The 23,935-nt window shown below is 36.1% G+C and overlaps 3 non-coding genes across 3 annotated transcripts; 2 read left to right on the top strand and 1 right to left on the bottom strand.

Moving 5' to 3' along the window:
- Positions 1-2,486: 2,486 nt before the first annotated feature.
- Positions 2,487-2,594, top strand: LOC131179716 (small nucleolar RNA R71). Its single transcript, XR_009148603.1, has one exon. It is a non-coding gene; the product is annotated as a small nucleolar RNA R71 (small nucleolar RNA).
- A 7,893-nt stretch (positions 2,595-10,487) lies between these two features.
- LOC131179715 (small nucleolar RNA R71) lies at positions 10,488-10,595 on the top strand. Its single transcript, XR_009148602.1, has one exon. It is a non-coding gene; the product is annotated as a small nucleolar RNA R71 (small nucleolar RNA).
- A 6,805-nt stretch (positions 10,596-17,400) lies between these two features.
- Positions 17,401-17,507, bottom strand: LOC131179663 (small nucleolar RNA R71). The gene has a single exon (XR_009148551.1). It is a non-coding gene; the product is annotated as a small nucleolar RNA R71 (small nucleolar RNA).
- Positions 17,508-23,935: the final 6,428 nt, after the last annotated feature.

The following is a 23,935-nucleotide window of genomic DNA, read 5'->3' as shown; positions in this document are numbered from 1 at the left end:
AGTTTTGCCAAGAAAATGCAGCATTTTTACCTTGAATCCTACAACCCAAAGAAGCTCAAAACTGCAAAAATGACTCACTTACCACCATATTAAGATTAAAATCACACATACTTAAAAGTCTCACACCCAACCTTACCAAAACACAAGCCATCTGCTGCAAACACCCTCTTTGCTGCAGAATTTCTTCTTCCTCTCTGCATAAACCAGATTGCAGCTCAAGGACAGAATCTATCTGCTGCAGACTTTTCCTTTTCTGCAGATTGCATTTTTCCTCTGCAATAACCAGATTGCAGCTCCCAATAGTTCACCAGCCTTTCTTCATTGATATACATCTACAAGGGACAAGATTTAATAATGTCAAAAATTGAATTTGAGGAAATTTAAGATAAAAACAAAATTAATGAAAATGAAAGTAAATCAACAAAAGCAAAATAAAAGGACTTGGGATGCCTCCCAAGAGCGCTAATTTATAGTCCTTAGCTAGACTCTTTTCATGTTTCATGGTGGCTGAAATTGGAATTTGTTGCCTCTGTTTCCAATAGGTGCTTCAATGAATCTATACTTCATTTTCTTTCCATCACATGAGAAGATCCTTGTTGCTTTGTCTAAAAATCCGACCATTTCTTTCTTGACAACCTTTGGTGCATCTTTTTCTTTGAGAGATGGTTGCTTTACTTCACTTTTCTCCACTTCCTCAACTTGAAAGATTGGTGCCATAGGACAAGGTGGATTACTATTCAAATCTTGTGCAAATGCAGCCTCTTTTGGATTTTCATCATTGATACTCCCTTCATGGATAAGACAACTTTCAAGAGAAGCCTTCGGATAGCTCTTTCTAAATTGCTCTTTTACTAACTCATCAACTATATCAATTCTCAAACAAGAGTCTACATCTTCATGTTGCTTCTTCTTATCATTGCCAATATTGAAGACTAACTGATCCTCTCCGATTCTAAGAGTAAGCTTTTCACCTTTCACGTCAATCAAAGCACCACCGTAGCTGTGAAAGGCCTCCCCAAAATGATTGGCATATGAGAATCCTCTTCCATGTCCAAAATGACAAAGTCAACTGGGATGTAAAATTTTCCAACCTTCAGTGGTATATTTTCTAAGATCCCTTCTGGATATTTAATTGATCATGCCACAATCAAGAGAAATGTGGGTTGGCTTAAGATCTCCCATGTTAAGCTTCTCATAGATGGAGAGGGGCATAAGGCTTACACTAGCCCCTAAATCACATAAAGCTTTTATAGAACATGATTCTCCAATATGGCATGGAATTGAAAAACTCCCTTGATCCTTGAGCTTTGGAGGAAGTTTCCTTTGAAGGATAGCACTGCATTCCTCAGTTAAGGCTACAGTCTCATAATCTTCAAGTCTTCTTTTGTTTGAGAGAATTTCTTTCAAAAACTTAGCATAAGAAGGCATTTGGGAAAGAGCATCGATAAAAGGCACATTTATATATAGCTTCTTCAAAACCTCTAAGAACTTCCCAAATTGCTTATCAAGCTTGGCTTTTGAAATCTCTGTGGAAAGGGAAGTCGTGGCTTGTAAGGCTCGGAGGTATATATTTCTCTTCTTTCTCTCCAACCTCCTCTTTACCTTTTCTTGCACTCCCTTTTTCACTCTTTGTTTTTCATCTCCTCAAAATCTTCCTCATTTTCTCTCTTTTTAACTTTTTCACTCTTCTCATTATGCACTATTTTACCACTCCTCAAGGTGATGGCATGACATTGCTCCCTTGGATTTTCTGTTTGACTAGGAAGTTTCCCATAGAATTGGTACTTGATGAGCATGCTTGTTGTGCAACTGATTTTCCAAAGATCCTATTGTGTGTTTGCATTTGTTCCAGCCTTGCTTTCATCTCTCTCAACTCTTCATCACGCTTAATTTGATTAGCAAGAATTTGTTGTAATAAAGCCTCCGTGGTGGAACTTTGTTCTTCATTGCCTTGGTAAAGGTGCAAGATTTGCATTCTTTTGTCAAAACTAGGTGGTGGTTGCCTAGGTTGTTGGTATTGACGCTCTTGTTGTTGTGATGGAAAGTTCTGAGTTGAAGCTTGATTTTGCTGATTCCCCCATGAAAAATTGGGATGATTCCTTCGAGCATATGAAGGATAATCTACTCCATAGCTCATTGTTCCTTCTGCATAAGTAACTTGTTGAGAACTTCCAGAGCATGATGATGAACTGACTAGCATACTTAAATCCTCCATTTTCTTAGCAAGGACATTAGTGAGTGCATCAAATTTGGCATTGATCATGTTGAATGGATCAAGCTCATACATTCCAAAGAACTTGCCTTTTTGAGTTGGAGTTGACCCTCTTGGACTACTCCATAGATGACTATTCTTTGCTATTTTCTCTAATAACTCATAAGCTTCATCTTCATGCTTAATGATGAATTCTCCGCTTTGAGCATCAATGATTCCTCTGATAGCAGGAGTGACATTTGTGTAAAAATTCTGGTTTATCATCCATTTAGGAATGGCATGATGTGGACATTGTCTCTCCAACTCCTTCCATCTCATCCATGACTCATAAAGAGTCTCATCTTCTCTTGGTCTAAAAGCAATCATTTGATTCCTCAACTCTTGAGTTTTTCCAGGTGGAAAGTATTGGGCAAGAAATACATCAGTGAGCTGCTCCCAATTTGTAATTGAGTTGTGAGGTAAAGAATCAAGCCAATCCAATGCTCTATCTTTCAAAGAGAATGGAAACAATTTTAGCCTTGCTGCATCATCAGATACTCCAGGTTGTTTTTGCATGTCACAAATCATAGCAAACTTCTTCAGATGTGTGTGTGGATTTTCAGAAGGATGTCCTCCAAATTGAGAATTCTGAATCATTTGAAGAACTCCAAAATCCATCTTGTAACTATTTGCATCAATCCTTGGTCTTGCTATGCTCTCTCTCAAATCATCAAAACGTGGAAAAGCATGATCCATCATACTTCCCCTAGGCACGCTTTGCATTAACAACTTCTTCTCCTTGGGCTTCATTTTCATTGTTTTGACCATTTCAAAGATTACCAACACCAATTCTAATTCTTTCATCACCATATCTGCTTCAATTTCGGTTTCTCTCAAAGCTTCCTTCCTTTTTCTGGTTTCTTTCTTGTTGGCCTTACAAAATTTCTCTATTTCAGGATTGAACAACAAGGATGTATCACTTGAGCTTCTAGCTCTTCTCATAAAAGATTAAAAGTACCTGAAAAAGAACAAACAAACACAAAAATGAAAAGATAACAAAAATAAAACTAAAAACAACTAAAATGATCAAGAATTCAATCTTAAACAAACAACTCCCCAGCAACGGCGCCAAAAACTTGATGCGTCCCAACCGCAAGTGCACGGGTCGTACAAGTAATATAGAAAAGATATCGATCCCACGAGGAGTTGTGTTAATGATTGAATTTTCGATATAAAAGTTGACTAAATTGAAGTATTCATGAAATTAAAATAATGAATTAATGGGTAATGGAGTATGAAATCTAAATGTGCAAATTTAATATTCTATTCAACAATGTATTAATTAAACTAAAATTGCATCAAATTGAAATAAGCAAGTTCAAATATGGCAATATTTAAAATGGCAAATGATTAAATTCGATTAGAAATTAACAATGGTAAAAAGGCGATTCCGGAGTTCGGGATTTCATATTCAAGCTATTTTGGGATTTTCCCTAGCTAGCCCAATCCATGAAATTTATGGGTTTAAAGGAGATTAATTCTAAAATCCTTTGAAAACTCTTTCGAGTGAGACAAAGAGTGCCTTAATTAACTTAATCCTACTTTCGTGGAGTTAAAATTAACCAAGACCCATTAGGTTCTTTAATCAATCTATTAAAACCCTCTTAACCCTTAGTCTATTTCTAGATCTAAGTTAATTAAGTCCAATTTCTTGATTAACTATCACTTGGTTTTCTCCTTCTGCTTCAACCAAGGATTAAGAACATAACTTAATGGGGCCCTTCATTAAGCATGTGAATAAGCACACAAGAAATGGATTAAACCTCATAAATTCATTAAATTGGGACTAACCCAGTTCAAATCCACAAAAATAACTAAAATATTACATCCCTTACTCCTAATCAAAAGTAAACTACTCACTATCCATAATGCTTACAAGATATGATGAGTTTAAATGGAAATAAAGCTTTAATCTAAGCTAAGAAGTAAGAAATTAAACACTAGAAATGTAGAAAATGTAAAGGAAGGAAGAAATCTGCAAATCTTGGTTAAAAATGGTGTGGAAGGTGAAAATGACTCCTCAAATTCTGCCTCTTCTCCTCTTCTTCTTTTCTCCTTGTCCCCCTTCTAAAATGAGAAAATGGGACTATTTATAGCATTTTTCCGACATGGAGCCCTAAAATGGTATGTTCTAGGAGGAATTATTTGAGGGAATCTCCGCCACTCATTAATGAACTCTTCATGGATCGCATAAGTGGATCGCATAAGTTATGCACCCTTATGCGCTACTGGTTCTCGGGTCACTTATGCGGTCGCATGACTTGGTGCATAGGTTATGCACAATTTCGTGAATGTGCATAAGGGAGGCGAGAATGTGCATAAGCTATGCGTCTCCTTATGCACATTTCGCCGGTTCTGAACAGTTGATCTTTCTCCTTATGCAGATCTGCATAGCTTATGCGGCAAGTTATGCACGCTTTGGTCAATGCATATTTCAAATTTGAAAAATTGTTTTTGACATCTTTTTGCTGTAGAAGACACTCCTCAATGGCAAAATTCTCTTTAGTCCTTAAAAAACACCATTTTTCCTACAAAACAAAGTAAAAATTACAAATTAATCCAAAATCGACAATTATGAAAAACTAACTAATTAACTAATAAAATTAGCTAAAAATGACTAATAATCAAATAAAAATGGTTATGAAATTAAACCTAAATGATTATGCAAAATGTATGCATCAAATACCCCCAAACTCAAGCCTTTGCTTGTCCTCAAGCAAACTTTAAAATGAAATGCAAAAAATTTTTAGGGGTGCCTTATCCAAAGAACTATGAAAATCACCTATTAAAGTAACTTAACACACCTTCAGCCATACCAGCAATCCATATACCCATCCTTCAAAATGCAAAGAATCTAATGCTTATCCAAGCTTTCACCGCTTAGCCATCAAGTCAATTATCATTCAAAATCCCCAAACCAACAAATCAAAAGAGATAGTCATGCTCAAAAAGAATTCTAGGACAATTGATAACCAAAGTATCTCAACATAGAATGATAGAATTGAATGAATAGATGAATAGTTTTCCAATCCCATAGGCAAATTCCCTACTCCTATCTCCACTAATGTAGCAAGTACTATCAAGAGATCAAAGGTCTTTTTAGGGATGTAATGAGGCCATGGGGTTTAAAACGAGGCTAAGAAGAAAGATGGGTAAAAAGTATTCAAAGCATGAGAATATTTTCAATTTTTAAACATAAGGTACACTTCTTATTTTATTATTATTTTTTAGTTTTTTTTCTTTTTTTTTTTTTTTTTTGTATATATGGAGGAGAGAAGTACACAATGAGAATTGTCAAGTGCTAGCATAGTTTACAAAACATATAAAAATGGAGGGACATTTTGATACTTTAGACTTGTATTTTGCATTTTCTTTTGATGATTGTCCCTAAAAATGCCACCCCCAAACTCATTTCTTTTAATACTTTGGGTGGATTTCTTTCATTTTGAATGGCAATAGTGAAAAGCACATATACTAGCACTTTTACAAGATGACAAGCACTTCTTCTCCCTTTTTTTGTATATATATTTTTTTTATTTGGATTTTTTAGAAAGTGTACCTAATATTCAATATTATTCTCATGAAAAGGGTTGGAGTGTTTGGTTCATTGGCTAGGTAGCAATAAGGATTTCAAGAAAAATTAGGGATAAAAAGGCTCAAAGGGGTTTTCAAAGGTCAATTTTAATTAGGAAAAAGGGTCAAAGGTTTAAAATGAGAAGGTTTAAATCAAAGAATGCCTAATCATCTCTCTTTTCAAGTATAAGCTGATATTTCGCCTTGAAAGGTTTAGAAAATTTGTTCTAGGATTGGTGAGACATCATTTGACTACCTTATATCCAATAACTCCCTCTAAACACTCCAATCTCTAAAGGACTAGTTGGGTGGCTTTTTGGCTAAGAAGATATAGGCAAGGGATAGACACTTCAAAACTTTGCACCTCTTAGGAAACTTTCAATCCACAAACCCAACTAAAGGTAAGTCAAATCACTCTCATAGGCAACTTTTCAATACTCAAGGGATTTGGCAAAAGATTTTAATGCATGATGCATGATTCCTAAAAATGAGCAATGCATTAACTAAATGGAAGAAGTCTATTTGTGTGCAAAGTGTATAATTTCTAAGTGATGTATAATGTGTGTGTAGATGTGTTATGTATATATATGTATGGATGTATATGTAAAATATTTACAATATATGTAAATGAAATGGGATGAGATGTTCCTATACTCAAAATGTAAAAAAAATGAAGCAAAAATCAAAATGAATGTGCACCCCCAAACTCAAAATTGGACATTGTCCTCAATGTCTCAAGTAGTGCATTATCAAAATTCAAAGTAAAGAGAAATTACCAGGAATTGTGAAATTTAAGAGCAAAAGGAAAGAGTTACAGTATAGAGCGGATGAGAATTCAAGGAATAATGGTGATGCATAAGAGGTCAGGTTATGCAGAGTAAAGTGCTGTCCAAAACATGTGCATAAGTAGGGTGCATAAGCCGTGCGGTTCTGCATGAGTGGCAATAAGGGTTGCATAGGCTATGTAAAATATTTGCAAAAAAATTTTTTTTTTTTTTTTTTTTTTTTGGTCATGCGGAAGTGCATAAGTTATGCACTCTCCTTATGCAAGTCTCAGCAGGTTTTAACTTTTCCAGAACATGTGCATAAGTAGGGTGCATAAGCCGTGCGGTTCTGCATGAGTGGCAATAAGGGTTGCATAGGCTATGTAAAATATTTGCAAAAAAAAAAAAAAAATTTTTTTTTTTTTTTTTTTTTTGTCATGCGGAAGTGCATAAGTTATGCACTCTCCTTATGCAAGTTTCGGTGACCCTTGAAATTTTGAGGAGCGAAGTCATGCGGGAGTGCATAAGTTATGCACTCCCCTTATGCATCTCTCGGCAGAAGTGGTTGTTCAGAAAATCTGGTCATGCAGAAGTGCATAGGTTATGCACTCTGCTCATGCACTGTTCGGCAATTTTTGGAATTTTGGGTTGGTGGTCATGCAGAAGTGCATAGGTTATGCACTCTGCTTATGCACCCCTCGGCAAGTTTGAATTTTTGGAGTTCTTGGTTATGCGGAAGTGCATAACTTATGCACCTTCCTTATGCACCCCTCGGCAAGTTTGATTTTTAGGTTTTCGGTCATGCGTATGCATAGGTTATGCACTCGCTTATGCACCTCGGCAGTGGAAATTCAGAGTTTTTGGTTATGCGTATGCATAGGTTATGCACTCGCTTATGCACTTTCAGAGAGAGAGAAAATGCAGAATTTGAAGTTGTGCAAATGTGCATAAGTCATGCACTCACCTTATGCAAGTTTTGACAGATATGAAATTTGACAAAATGAGGTTATGCATAAGCTATGCACTCTCCTTATGCACTTGCAATAAAGGTGGAAAATGGCAAGAATTGTGGTTATGCAGGATTGCATAAGCTATGCAGTTGCTTATGCACAAGTTAGCAAGATCAAGAATGCAATAGAACATGGATTGCAAGTGTGAAAAATACCCTAGAATGAGGAAATATAATTCCATGAAGCATAAACCATGAGAAGTTTCACCAAAAACACATCAATATATACAAAGTATATCAAAAAGGCATCACACAAGCATGTAAAAAATGGATCCTACATAAAAGACCTTTGAGAACTATGCCATTTTAAGACAAATTCTGCAAATCAACATTTAGCACATAAAACTCCATAAAATTTGCATGAAGTTGCATCTAACCACAAATGATGAAATGAAGTCTCCAAGTTTTGCCAAGAAAATGCAGCATTTTTACCTTGAATCCTACAACCCAAAGAAGCTCAAAACTGCAAAAATGACTCACTTACCACCATATTAAGATTAAAATCACACATACTTAAAAGTCTCACACCCAACCTTACCAAAACACAAGCCATCTGCTGCAAACACCCTCTTTGCTGCAGAATTTCTTCTTCCTCTCTGCATAAACCAGATTGCAGCTCAAGGACAGAATCTATCTGCTGCAGACTTTTCCTTTTCTGCAGATTGCATTTTTCCTCTGCAATAAACAGATATCAGCTCACAATAGTTCACCAGCCTTTCTTCATTGATATACATCTACAAGGGACAAGATTTAATAATGTCAAAAATTGAATTTGAGGAAATTTAAGATAAAAACAAAATTAATGAAAATGAAAGTAAATCAACAAAAGCAAAATAAAAGGACTTGGGATGCCTCCCAAGAGCGCTAATTTATAGTCCTTAGCTAGACTCTTTTCATGTTTCATGGTGGCTGAAATTGGAATTTGTTGCCTCTGTTTCCAATAGGTGCTTCAATGAATCTATACTTCATTTTCTTTCCATCACATGAGAAGATCCTTGTTGCTTTGTCTAAAAATCCGACCATTTCTTTCTTGACAACCTTTGGTGCATCTTTTCTTTGAGAGATGGTTGCTTTACTTCACTTTTCTCCACTTCCTCAACTTGAAAGATTGGTGCCATAGGACAAGGTGGATTACTATTCAAATCTTGTGCAAATGCAGCCTCTTTTGGATTTTCATCATTGATACTCCCTTCATGGATAAGACAACTTTCAAGAGAAGCCTTCGGATAGCTCTTTCTAAATTGCTCTTTTACTAACTCATCAACTATATCAATTCTCAAACAAGAGTCTACATCTTCATGTTGCTTCTTCTTATCATTGCCAATATTGAAGACTAACTGATCCTCTCCGATTCTAAGAGTAAGCTTTTCACCTTTCACGTCAATCAAAGCACCAGCTGTAGCCAGGAAAGGCCTCCCCAAAATGATTGGCATATGAGAATCCTCTTCCATGTCCAAAATGACAAAGTCAACTGGGATGTAAAATTTTCCAACCTTCAGTGGTATATTTTCTAAGATCCTTACGGATATTTAATTGATCTGCATGGCCAAGAGAAATGTGGGTTGTGTTAAGATCTCCCATGTTAAGCTTCTCATAGATGGAGAGGGGCATAAGGCTTACACTAGCCCCTAAATCACATAAAGCTTTTATAGAACATGATTCCCCAATATGGCATGGAATTGAAAAACTCCCTGGATCCTTGAGCTTTGGAGGAAGTTTCCTTTGAAGGATAGCACTGCATTCCTCGATTAAGGCTCTGATCTCATTATCTTCAAGTCTTCTTTTGTTTGAGAGAATTTCTTTCAAAAACTTAGCATAAGAAGGCATTTGGGAAAGAGCATCGATAAAAGGCACATTTATATATAGCTTCTTCAAAACCTCTAAGAACTTCCCAAATTGCTTATCAAGCTTGGCTTTTGAAATCTCTGTGGAAAGGAAGTCTGTGGCTTGTAAGGCTACGGAGGTATATATTTCTCTTCTTTCTCTCCAACCTCCTCTTTACCTTTTCTTGCACTCCCTTTTTCACTCTTTTGTTTTTCATCTCCCTCAAAATCTTCCTCATTTTCTCTCTTTTTAACTTTTTCACTCTTCTCATTATGCACTATTTTACCACTCCTCAGTGTGATGGCATGACATTGCTCCCTTGGATTTTCTGTTTGACTAGGAAGTTTCCCCATAGAATTGGTACTTGATGAGCATGCTTGTTGTGCAATCGATTTTCCAAAGATCCTATTGTGTGTGTGCATTTGTTCCAGCCTTGCTTTCATCTCTCTCAACTCTTCATCACGCTTAATTTGATTAGCAAGAATTTGTTGTAATAAAGCCTCTGTGGTGGAACTTTGTTCTTGCTGTCTTGGTAAAGGTGCGATTTGCATTCTTTTCTTTGAAAACTAGGTGGTGGTTGCCTAGGTTGTTGGTATTGACGCTCTTGTTGTTGTGATGGAAAGTTCTGAGTTGAAGCTTGATTTTGCTGATTCTCCCATGAAAAATTGGGATGATTCCTCCAAGCATATGAAGGATAATCTACTCCACAGCTCATTGTTCCTTCTGCATAAGTAACTTGTTGAGAACTTCCAGAGCATGATGATGAACTGACTAGCATACTTAAATCCTCCATTTTCTTAGCAAGGACATTAGTGAGTGCATCAAATTTGGCATTGATCATGTTGAATGGATCAAGCTCATACATTCCAGCAACTTGCCTTTTTTGAGTTGGAGTTGACCCTCTTGGACTACTCCATAGATGGTATTCTTTGCTATTTTCTCTAATAACTCATAAGCTTCATCTTCATGCTTAATGATGAATTCCCCTCCAGTTTGAGCATCAATGATTCCTCTGATAGCAGGAGTGACATTTGTGTAAAAATTCTGGTTTATCATCCATTTAGGAATGGCATGATGTGGACATTGTCTCTCCAACTCCTTCCATCTCATCCATGACTCATAAAGAGTCTCATCTTCTCTTGGTCTAAAAGCAATCATTTGATTCCTCAACTCTTGAGTTTTCAGTGGAAAGTATTGGGCAATAAATACATCAGTGAGCTGCTACCAATCTGTAATAGAGTTGTGAGGTAAAGACTCAAGACAATCCAATGCTCTATCTTTCAAAGAGAATGGAAACAATTTTAGCCTTGCTGCATCATCAGATACTCCAGGTTGTTTTTGCATGTCACAAATCATAGCAAACTTCTTCAGATGTGTGTGTGGATTTTCAGAAGGATGTCCTCCAAATTGAGAATTCTGAATCATTTGAAGAACTCCAAAATCCATCTTGTAACTATTTGCATCAATCCTTGGTCTTGCTATGCTCTCTCTCAAATCATCAAAACGTGGAAAAGCATGATCCATCATACTTCCCCTAGGCACGTTTGCATTAACAACTTCTTCTCCTTGGGCTTCATTTTCATTGTTTTGACCATTTCCAGCATTACCAACACCAATTCTAATTCTTTCATCAGCCATATCTGCTTCAATTTCGGTTTCTCTCAAAGCTTCCTTCCTTTTTCTGGTTTCTTTCTTGTTGGCCTTACAAAATTTCTCTATTTCAGGATTGAACAACAAGGATGTATCACTTGAGCTTCTAGCTCTTCTCATAAAAGATTAAAAGTACCTGAAAAAGAACAAACAAACACAAAAATGAAAAGATAACAAAAATAAAACTAAAAACAACTAAAATGATCAAGAATTCAATCTTAAACAAACAACTCCCCGGCAACGGCGCCAAAAACTTGATGCGTCCCAACCGCAAGTGCACGGGTCGTACAAGTAATATAGAAAAGATATCAATCCCACGAGGAGTTGTGTTAATGATTGAATTTTCGATATAAAAGTTGACTAAATTGAAGTATTCATGAAATTAAAATAATGAATTAATGGGTAATGGAGTACGAAATCTAAATGTGCAAATTTAATATTCTATTCAACAATGTATTAATTAAACTAAAATTGCATCAAATTGAAATAAGCAAGTTCAAATATGGCAATATTTAAAATGGCAAATGATTAAATTCGATTAGAAATTAACAATGGTAAAAAGGCGATTCCGGAGTTCGGGATTTCATATTCAAGCTATTTTGGGATTTTCCCTAGCTAGCCCAATCCATGAAATTTATGGGTTTAAAGGAGATTAATTCTAAAATCCTTTGAAAACTCTTTCGAGTGAGACAAAGAGTGCCTTAATTAACTTAATCCTACTTTCGTGGAGTTAAAATTAACCAAGACCCATTAGGTTCTTTAATCAATCTATTAAAACCCTCTTAACCCTTAGTCTATTTCTAGATCTAAGTTAATTAAGTCCAATTTCTTGATTAACTATCACTTGGTTTTCTCCTTTCGGTGCTTCAACCAAGGATTAAGAACATAACTTAATGGGGCCCTTCATTAAGCATGTGAATAAGCACACAAGAAATGGATTAAACCTCATAAATTCATTAAATTGGGACTAACCCAGTTCAAATCCACAAAAATAACTAAAATATTACATCCCTTACTCCAGAATCAAAAGTAAACTACTCACTATCCATAATGCTTACAAGATATGATGAGTTTAAATGGAAATAAAGCTTTAATCTAAGCTAAGAAGTAAGAAATTAAACACTAGAAATGTAGAAAAATGTAAAGGAAGGAAGAAATCTGCAAATCTTGGTTAAAAATGGTGTGGAAGGTGAAAATGACTCCTCAAATTCTGCCTCTCTTCTCCTCTTCTTCTTTTCTCCTTGTCCCCCTTCTAAAATGAGAAAATGGGACTATTTATAGCATTTTTCTGACATGGAGCCCTAAAATGGTATGTTCTAGGAGGAATTATTTGAGGGAATCTCCTGCCAGCTCATTAATGAACTCTTCATGGGACTGCATAAGTGGACTGCATAAGTTATGCAGTCCCTTATCTGATTTTAGCTGATTACAGGTCACTTATGCGAAGCTGCATGACTTGGTGCATAGGTTATGCACAATTTCGTGAATGTGCATAAGGGAGGCGAGAATGTGCATAAGCTATGCAGTCTCCTTATGCACATTTCGGCTGGTTCTGGAACAGTGATCTTTCTCCTTATGCAGATCTGCATAGCTTATGCGGCAAGTTATGCACAGTTTGGTCAATGCATATTTCAGCTTGAAAACTTGTTTTTGACATCTTTTTGCTGTAGAAGACACTCCTCAATGGCAAAATTCTCTTTAGTCCTTCAAAAACACCATTTTTCCTACAAAACAAAGTAAAAATTACAAATTAATCCAAAATCGACAATTATGAAAAACTAACTAATTAACTAATAAAATTAGCTAAAAATGACTAATAATCAAATAAAAATGGTTATGAAATTAAACCTAAATGATTATGCAAAATGTATGCATCATGAGGCCAATTGGAGGTGAAACTAGACCCAAAATAGCCCATTTTCCATAAAGAAATCATGCCCAAATTCTGTCCAAAACTTGAGCTAAATACTGCCCAAATTCGGATTTCCCTGCACCCAACCCAGAAAATGACCAAATGAACAGTACGTATTCATTTGGTCATAACTCTCTCTATACTGGTCCAAATGACCTAAAATTTTACCCATGGAAAGTTTAGACATAGGGCTACACTTTTTATGAGGACCACTTAACCCAGTTTTGCCTTTAACAAATTCAAATTGTTAGCACAAATTGGGTTACTGAAACTGCCAACCCAGAAAATGACCAAATGAATAGTACGTGTTCATTTGGTCATAACTCTCTCTATACTAGTCCAAATGACCTAAAATTTTACCCATGAAAAGTTTAGACATAGGGCTACACTTTTCATGTAGACCACTTAACCCAGTTTTGCCTTTAACAAATTCAAATTGTTAGCAAAAATTGGGTTACTGAAACTGCCAACCCAGAAAATGACCAAATGAACAGTACGTGTTCATTTGGTCATAACTCTCTCTATACTGGTCCAAATGACCTAAAATTTTACCCATGGAAATTTTAGACATAGGGCTACACTTTTCATGAAGACCACTTAATCCAGTTTTGCCTTTAACAAATTCAAATTGTTAGCAAAAATTGGGTCAGTGAAACTGCCAACCCAGAAAATGACCAAATGAACAGTACGTGTTCATTTGGTCATAACTCTCTCTATACTGGTCCAAATGACCTAAAATTTTACCCATGGAAATTTTAGACATAGGGCTACACTTTTCATGAAGACCACTTAATCCAGTTTTGCCTTTAACAAATTCAAATTGTTAGCACAAGTTGGGTCAGTGAAACTACCAACCCAGAAAATGACCAAATGAACAGTACGTGTTCATTTGGTCATAACTCTTTCTATACTAGTCCAAATGACCTAAAATTTTACCCATGGAAAGTTTAAACATAGGGATACACTTTTCATGAAGACCACTTAACCCAGTTTTGCCTTTAACAAATTCAAATTGTTAGCACAAGTTGGGTCACTGAAACTGTCAACTTAGAAAATGACCAAATGAACAGTACATGTTCATTTTGTCATAACTCTCTCTATACTGGTCCAAATGACCTAAAATTTTACCCATGGAAAGTTTAGACATAGGGCTACACTTTTCATGAAGACCACTTAATCTAGTTTTGCCTTTAACCAATCCAAATTGATAGCACAAGTTGGGTTACTGAAACTGCCAACCCAGAAAATGTCCCGAAATACTATTCCTTTGGTATTTTGACCATAACTTGAGTTCTATAACCCCAAATTTAGTGATTCAAAAACTGAAATTCAAGTTTAAACATAGAGGAGCAATTGTTATGAAGGAATTGTGATTAAATAGACATCCCAACCTAATCAAATTCCTAGATAAAGATAACACATCAACATGAACCTAAAGAAAGGTTCATGGGAAAAATGCTATATAGGATGATTAAAATACTCATGAGGAAAATTTAATATTAAAAATGATATGAATATGTAAATTAGGACTAATGTTCTATTAATATGAAATTTATGGTACTAATGAACAGTACTAGAAAATAGTAATAGTGAATAGTGCTAAATTAATTAAAAATATTTAATTGCCCATAGTATACCTAGACTTATTTATTTAGTTGGATAAATTAGTATACCAATTAGGGACTACAGATAGCAGTACTGCCTACCGAGAAAATCATGAACTGACAATATATGTCTGGTATGATTGTTCTACAGGCTATATGCCTACTTTATTTCTGGCTTTACAAGCTCGACGGTAGTCTCGTGCGACGGTGGCCTCGTGCACATGACGATATCTTGGATAGATATATGGCTGTCTAACCAGTATACACCCGTACATCCAGCTTTTATAATTTGTTATAGGTTTTCTTGGGCACTGATAAAAAAATTAATTAAGACTTAAAATACAATAAGTAATCATAAAAGATCCCGATAATGTTAATTATTTCCAAAGAGCAATAAAAATATAAAAGACCCAAAAATTATGAGTTGTATATATTGTTTCAAATTATTAAATTATTGTTATTATAAATTATGCACCACTAACCGTTATGCTTAGCGCGTTGGTTTTCCATCGCGTAGGTACTGGAGATCAGCCGCATCAGTTGTTATACTCAATTCATATAGGCATTTTAGGATAGTTTTGCATCTATTTTGCCCTCATATTTTAGTATATTTTATGTTTTTAGTTTTATTTTAGCTTATTTGTTAAATTTAAATACTTTATATTTGATTTTTGTAATTTTGTTGTTTTTGATAGGATTTTGTGGCAAATCGAAGATCAATGAGTGCAATAGGAAATAATTTGAAGAGATTTGAAGTTCTTTAAGCATGGAGGAAAGTTAAAGAAATCAAGCCTTGAAAGAGCAAACTAGCTGAAATTTACTTGAGACTTTGCTTAAGGTCATGCTTAGGGTAAAGCGACAGTGCTTAAGGTGCAGCACAGGTCAAGCATGAGCAGAAAAAGTCTATTTTACTCTAAGTCTGCCGAGATTTGCTGAAGGTCTACTTAACCTTAAGCAGACAGTGCGACCAGAGGCTAAAATTTGCTAAGAAGCTGCTTAGGGTTAAGCCGAACCCTAAGCAGACTGCCCAGAACGTGAAAGATGCTGCTGACTTGGATAATTTTACACCTCATTTCCTATCCACTCCTTGGCTTTTATTTACTTTTAGGGCAACTTTTAGGAACCATATAAATTCATCATTTCCTTATTTTTGCCATAAGAGGAAGAGAGGAAAAACAAAAAGGAAAGAAAATCTAATAGAAAGAGAGGGAGAAGACGCCATTTCTCTTGGGGAAGAGCTGCTGCACCAGTTTTGGAGCTCCAGAAACCAGGGACTTTGGTTCTTCCACCTGGGTTTTTCTATTTCAGTCCTCTTATCATGTTTTCCTTTACTTTCCATCAATATTTCTTGTAAATACCATCATGAGTGAGTAATTTCTTTAGATTTCAGAGTTGGGAAATATGTCTTAGATTAATTTGTGGATTTGGATTGGGTATTTCCTTATTTTATATGAATATGAGTTTTGATTCCTTCCTTGTGTGCTTGATTTACTTGCCTAATATTGGTACCCATTGGGTATTGTGTTAATATTTGATTGAAGGACCGAAAGGTGAAAGTCATTGATGGGTAATCATGGATTGGAACTTAAAATCACCTAGATTTAGAAATAAACTAGGACTTTAAGAGGAATTAATTATTGGTTACAAAACTTAATGGGTTTTAAAGTAATCAAATACATACGAAAGTAGGTTTGGTTATTTTAGAATACACTTTGATTTGCTTGAAAAAGATATCAAAGGGATTTAGAATCAATTTCCTTCAAACTCTATTTTTCCCTAAAAATTGGAATGCCCAAGACAAATCCCAATTAATTTATGCATAAACCCCCAACTCTGGAATCAATTTTTACCATAATTAGACTTTCGTTTAAATTACCCATTGTTAATTTTAGTTTAATTGCGAACTAGAATTAGAATTTATTTGTTTGCTCTTTACCCATTTCAATTAGATTAATCAATTTACCTTGCTCATTTACATTTAACATTTATTCATTAATCATTAGCCCAAATAATCGCTTCATTCATAGTTTAGTAATCAAACAGCAAATTCTTGTGGGAACGATACTTGATTCATCACTTTATTACTTGAGACGACCCGTATACTTGCGGATTTTCGTACATCAAGTTTTTGGCGCCGTTGCCGGGGATTTGATTTTTGTTTGATATTGAACAATTGTTTGTTTGGTTAATTTGGGCACTTTATTTTATTTTATTTTTTATCATTTTACTTTGAGAATTTGTTTATTTTTGTTTTTCAGGTGCTTTATTTTATGAGAAGGACAAAAAGTGAAGAAATCAATTTATTCTTTGACCCAGAAATAGAGAAGACAGCAAAAGCTTTAAGAGCAGAATCTAAGAGGAGAAAAGCTGAAATTAAGGCTCAACAACAACAAGAAAGAGCACAAGAGCAAGAGGAATTACAAGAAGAAATGGCCAACAACAACAACAATAACAACCGCTCTGTGAAAGATCATGCCTATCCTAACATTGGAGATTTCATGCCAAGTATCACAAGGCCAAGAGTAGAAGCTAATAATTTTGAATCAAGCACTCACTCAAATGGTACAACAAGCACAATTTGGAGGAAATCCAAGTGAAAGTCCACATGTGCATCTAGCACACTTTCTTGAGATCAGCGATATGTTGAAGATAAATGGAGTTTCTGATGATGCAATTCGACTCAGATTATTTCCTTTTTCTCTGAAGGACCGAGCTAGAGAGTGGTTACATTCTTTGCCACCGAGTTCTATCACAACATGGGATGAACTTTCTCAAGCATTTTTAGCTCAATATTTTCCACCAAGCAAGGCACTAAAATGAGAAATGAGCTGACTTCTTTTAAACCTAAAGATGATGAGAGCTTGTATGAAGCATGGGAGAGGTACAAGGATTTGCAAAGGAGATGTCCACATCATGGGATTCCTAAGTGGATGCTTGTTCAACACTTTTACAATGGAGTTTCACCAGCTATTAGAAGTACGATTGATGCATCTTCTGGAGGTGACCTTATGGAGAAATCTGAAGATGAAGCTTTTTCCGCTCTTGATAAAATTGCTTATAACAACTACCAATGGAGTTGTGAGAGGAATGAGATCAAGAAACCAGCTGGTATGTTTGAGCTTGATGCCATGAATATGATTAATGCTAAATTTGATGCTTTGACAAGGAAGATGGACAAGCTGAGCATGAAAGTAGATTCTTCAACTGGAGGTTCTAGTGTCTGATGAAGTTGGAGCTGCAAATGTCAATTGTGCGTGATTTTTCTGCACTTAATCAAGATTTTTCAAGTGAGCAAGTGGATTATGTGGGAACTACAATCAAAGACCGGTGGTAACTCATTTTCTGCAACTTATGATCCAGCATGGAGAAACCACCCCAATTTCTCTTGGGGAGGTAGACAAGGGCAAAATCAGAATTTTCAGCAACCTTCTGGATATCAACAAATCAGAATTTTCAGCAGAATAGAGGCCCCCCCCTGGAATTTCTAAACCTCAAAATGCACCTGCTCCACCTCTACCACAACAAGCACAACTAGACAAGACAGCTAGATTGGAATCTATGATTGAAACTCTACTTGTGAGCCATCAAAGTCAACAAGAAATGATTTCTCAATTAGCATCTAAAGTAGATCAAATGGCAACACACAACAAGATGTTAGAGAATCAGATAGCTCAACAAGCTAGCTCTTCAAGTAACAAAGCATTTGGGAAGCTTCCTAGCCAACTAGAAAATTCAAGGGAGCATTGCAAGGCTATTACATTGAGAAGTGGAAAAATATTGAAGGATGGAGATAAAAAGATTGAAGAGAAAGTTGAAGAAAAGAAAAGCAGAGAAGGAGATGAACAAACTGAAGCTGAAGTTAGAATTGAAGCTGAGAAAGAAAATTCAGTGGAAGAAAAAGGAAGTAAGGAGGGGGAGAGTAAAGAAGAAGAGCCCAAATACGTTGCACCTAAAGCCTACATGCCACCTTTACCATTCCCACAAAGGTTTCAGAAAGCAAAATTGGATAAATAATTTGGGAAGTTTTTGGAGGTATTGAAGTCTTTGCATGTGACTATTCCTTTCACTGATGCCTTAGCACAAATGCCTTCATATGCCAAGTTTTTGAAGGAGATTTTATCTAACAAGAAGAAATTGGAGGAATTTGAGACTATAGCTCTCACGGAGGAAAGCAGTGCTATTTTGCAAAATAAGCTTCCACCCAAATTGAAGGATCCTGGAAGTTTCTCCATACCATGTCACTTTGGGGATATTAGTATAGATAAGGTTTTATGTGATCTTGGAGCCAGTGTTAGTCTGATGCCATTGTCTATCTATGAGAAAGTGAAGATTGGAGAAATGAAGCCTACTACTATATCACTACAGTTAGCAGATAGGTCTATTAAATTTCCAATTGGAATAATTGAGAATGTTCCTCTAAAAGTTGGGAAATTTTTCATACCAGTGGATTTTGTGGTATTGGAGATGGAGGAGGATGTACACATTCCTATTATTCTTGGTAGACCTTTCCTTGCTACTGCTGGAGCTGTGATTGATGTAAAAAATGGGAGACTTACATTGGAAGTTGGGGAAGAGAAAGTTGAATTTAATTTGTTTCAAGCAATGAAAAAGAAAGATGATTCAAACTCATGCTTGAGAGTTGATGTGATAGATGAAGAGGTTAGAGAAGTGCTTAAAAAGCAACATCCTAAAGATCCTTTAGAAGCTTGTTTGGTTCATAACATCAAAAAAGGGGATGAGATTGAAGAAGCTGCAGAATATGCTACAATTTTGGAAGGAAATCCACCTTTGCCTATGGCTGATATTGAAAAGATTGGGAACTTGAAGCAAGATACAACTTCATCATCAAAGCTTGAGAAAAGTGAAGCACCTAAGGTAGAGTTGAAACCTCTTCCAACAAATCTCAGGTATGCTTTTCTAGGTCAAAATTCTACATATCCTATGATTGTTAGTGCTAAATTGACTGATTGTGAGGTTGAAAAATTATTGAGAGTTCTTAGGAAGCATAGAAGGATAATTGGTTATACCATTGATGATATTAAAGGAATACATCCTTCTGTGTGCATGCATAGAATTTTGTTGGAAAATGACCATAAAGCCTCTCGAGAATCACAAAGGAGATTGAATCCAAATATGAAAGAGGTTGTGAAAAATGAGATCTTGAAATTGCTTGATGCAGGTATTATTTACCCTGTTTCTGACAGCAATTGGGTAAGTCCAGTCCATGTTGTACCTAAGAAAGGGGGCATCACAGTAGTGAAAAATGAAAATGATGAACTAATACCTACAAGAACTGTAACTGGATGGAGAATGTGTATAGACTATAGGAAATTGAATAAGGCAACTGGAAAGGACCATTTTTCATTACCATTTATAGATCAAATGCTTGAGAGACTAACTCATCATTCTTATTTTTGCTATTTAGATGGCTATTCAGGGTTCTTTCAGATCCCTATTCACCCAAATGATCAGGATAAAACTACCTTCACATGTCCTTATGGTACCTTTGCATACCGAAGGATGCCATTTGGACTATGTAATGCCCCTGCTACATTTCAATGATGTATGATGTCCATATTTTCTGACATGATTGAGGGTATTATGGAAGTGTTCATGGATGATTTTTCTGTGTATGGTAAATCTTTTGATGAATGCTTATCTAACTTGTCTAAGGTTTTGCAGAGATGTGAAGAGTTCAATTTAGTTTTGAATTGGGAAAAGTGCCATTTTATGGTACAAGAAGGAATTGTTTTGGGACATCTTGTGTCAAACAGGGGTATTGAGGTGGATAAATCAAAGGTAGAAATTATTGAGAAAATGCCACCCCCAACATCTGTGAAGGGAGTGAGGAGTTTCTTGGGGCATGCTGGATTTTATAGGAGATTCATCAAGGATTTCTCTAAGATTTCTAAACCTCTTACCAATTTATTGAGTAAAGAAGTGGAATTTAATTTTGATACTAATTGTATGAATGCTTTTTGCAGGATAAAGGAAGCTTTGATATCTGCTCCTATTATGCAGCCACCCGATTGGTCATTACCTTTTGAGTTAATGTGCGATGCTAGTGATTATGCCATTGGGGCTGTTTTGGGACAAAGGAAAGATAAGAAGGTGTATGCAATATACTATGCAAGTAGGACCTTAGATGATGCTCAAATAAATTACTCTACTACAGAAAAAGAGTTTTTGGCAGTAGTATTTGCAGTAGACAAATTCAGGTCCTATCTTGTGGGGTCTAAGGTAATAGTATACACGGATCATGCAGCTATCAAGTATCTCCTTCAGAAAAAAGAGGCTAAACCTAGATTGATAAGGTGGGTGTTACTCCTTCAAGAGTTTGACTTGGAAATTAAAGATAAGAAAGGAGTAGAAAATGTGGTAGCGGATCATCTATCTAGATTGAGGCAAGAACAAGGAGACAATTTGGGAAAAGAGCCCCCAATAGATGATTATTTTCCTGATGAGCAACTGTTAGTAATCATGAATGCACAAGTCCCTTGGTATGCAGATTTTGTGAACTATCTAGTGTGTGGAATCCTTCCACCTGATCTAACATGGCAGCAAAAGAAGAAATTTCTTTTTGATGTGAAGGATTATGATTGGGAGGAGCCATTTTTGTTCAAGAGATGTGGAGATGGGCTGATTAGAAGATGTTTAGCTGATGAGGAGATAGGGAATGTTATCAAAGATTGCCATTATTCACTTTATGGGGGTCATATGAGTGTGACAAAGACTGCAGAAAAAGTTCTTCAAGCAGGGTTCTTTTGGCCACACATGTTTAAAGATGTGAGGAAGTTTGTAATTGCATGTGATAGGTGTCAAAGGATGGGTAATATCTCAAAGAGAGATGAAATGCCCCTCCAAAATATATTGGAAGTGGAACTATTTGATGTGTGGGGCATTGATTTCATGGGACCTTTTCCATCGTCCTTGGGACACAAATACATTTTAGTTGGAGTAGATTATGTGAGCAAATGGGTTGAAGCTATACCATCTCCAACTAATGATGTTAGAGTTGTGATTAAATTCCTTAAAAAGTTCATTTTTACAAGATTTGGAACTCCACGTGCCATTATAAGTGATGGAGGTTCTCATTTTTGCAACCATCAATTTGAAAGATTATTACAAAAATATGGAGTGAAGCATAAGATTGCAACACCCTACCATCCACAAACTAGTGGTCAAGTGGAGATCTCCAATAGAGAGCTGAAAAGAATTCTTGAGAAAACAGTGAATAGTTCAAGGAAAGATTGGTCACTAAAGTTAGATGATGCTCTTTGGGCCTATAGAACAGCTTTTAAAACCCCTATTGGAACTACCCCATTTAGATTGGTTTATGGGAAAGCTTGTCATTTACCTTTGGAGTTGGAGCATAGAGCATATTGGGCTATAAGGACACTGAACTTTGACTTAAAAACTGCAGGAGAAAAAAGAATGATGCAACTAAATGAACTTGAGGAACTTAGATTGGATGCTTATGAAAATGCCAAGCTTTACAAGGAAAGAACTAAGAGATGGCATAATAAGCATATTAGGAGGAAAGAATTTCAAGAAGGTGATGTTGTTCTCCTATATAACTCTAGGTTAAGGTTATTTCTAGGAAAATTGAAGTCAAGATGTTCAGGGCCCTACACTGTTATAAAAGTATACCCCTATGGAGCTGTTGAGATAGGCAATGAAACCTCAGGGACTTTCAAAGTTAATGGGCAGAGATTAAAGCACTATATTGTTGGAGAACCCACACAAAAGTTTGTAGAGATTTCATGGCTTGGTTCTCCAATTAGGGATGCTTAAGAGATTTGGAGTGGAAGGTCAAGCTTAAGACCCTAAACAAGCGCTTCTTGGGAGGCAACCCAAGCGTATCCTTTTATAGTTCATTAATTTTCCATTTCATTTCATTTTCAGTTTTCACCCTCATTAATCTCAAAAGTGACATTTGTTTATCTTTTGTAGGCCATTCATGAAGATTGGGCAAATTAACACTTGTAGCAAAAAGAAAGAATTGAAAGGGGGCAAGTATAAGCAAAATTCTGCAATTTATCCAGTGTCTGTGAACAGTAATACCTTTAAACTTGTGCTAAATTACTGATGTTGCAATGTACTTGATAGCACATGTTTGATTTTGTGTTTTGTGTAAATTCTGTGGAATGCAACTTGAATGAGGATCAATTTTGATATTTATGACTGATGTGAGCTTTATTGAAGTGCAAAAAAATAATGTTTATTGAGTTTCACCTTTTAGTGTATATATAATATTGTAGTCTGATAGGAATTTACATGTTTTTGTTTGAATTGCTGCTAGTTTTTGTAATCTGCAGATTTTGGTTACTGTTTATGCTACAGTTCATGCTGCTTAAAAGGTCAATTTCTATGTCTTTTCTGCAAATTTTTTGAATGTTTGGAACTTGTCTAAAATGCTGCTGAAAATGTGCTTTTGGTACAAGATCAGAAAGGAGATCATTTCATTAAGTGTGCAAAAGGTAGTCACAATTAGTGTCTTAATTGAAAAAAAAATGCTTGCATGAGCTAAATGAAAATATATTGTGTTTGATGAGTGCTAAGAGATGATGAACTTAAATCCCTCAATTTTATGGTGTTTGTGTGTATTTGGTAATTGCTGAGGGTCATGATAGAATTCCATAGCTTGTGGACTGTTTTTGGCAAGCAAAACCACAATTTTTCCCAAAACCTGCCGAAACTTGCTGATGACATTGCTTGTCAAGCAGAGTCTTAAGCAAATTCTGCTGAACCTTATGCTTAACCCCAAGCATGGCCCATCTTACAACAAGTCTGCCCCACAATTTAAAATAGCCCAAGATGTCCGCCAATTTTCCAAAAGCCTCCCCCACACTCCCGATAAACCTCGTCGACTCCTTTCCCACGCCATTTTTTCCGGCAATCTTTACAGGAAGCCGAAAGGTTTCTTTCCTTTCATTAAAATGGTAAGAACTAAAATGTGGTCTTCCCACAAACCCAAACTCAGCAAATTTCGACCTAAAATGGGTACTCCATCCTCATTGCCCACAAACCCTAACCCCAGCCCCAGTCCGCCGCTCCCTCAGTCACCGCCACCACAAACGCCGCCATTACCTCAATCGCCACCACCCCCAAGCCAGATACCACCTCTCATTCCGCCGACTCCCCTCTCGCCGCAAACCAAACCACAAAATGAAACACCAATTCTCGACACCCATTCCCCAGAACCAGTACCTGAGCCTGCGCCTACTCAAATGAAAACCAAAGGCAAAACTAAAAGGGCCGCAGGTAGAACCAAGGAAACCCAGTAGGAAAAGCGAGCAGTACCCTCTGTTCCTTTCGACCTAAATTCTTCACCTCAGCCATCCTTTG

The sequence above is a fragment of the Hevea brasiliensis genome, chromosome 4, assembly GCF_030052815.1.
Source record: "Hevea brasiliensis isolate MT/VB/25A 57/8 chromosome 4, ASM3005281v1, whole genome shotgun sequence".
Lineage (NCBI taxonomy): Eukaryota > Viridiplantae > Streptophyta > Magnoliopsida > Malpighiales > Euphorbiaceae > Hevea > Hevea brasiliensis.
The sequence above is the reverse complement of the archived record's forward strand: the minus strand, read 5'-3'. Positions and strand labels throughout refer to the sequence as shown.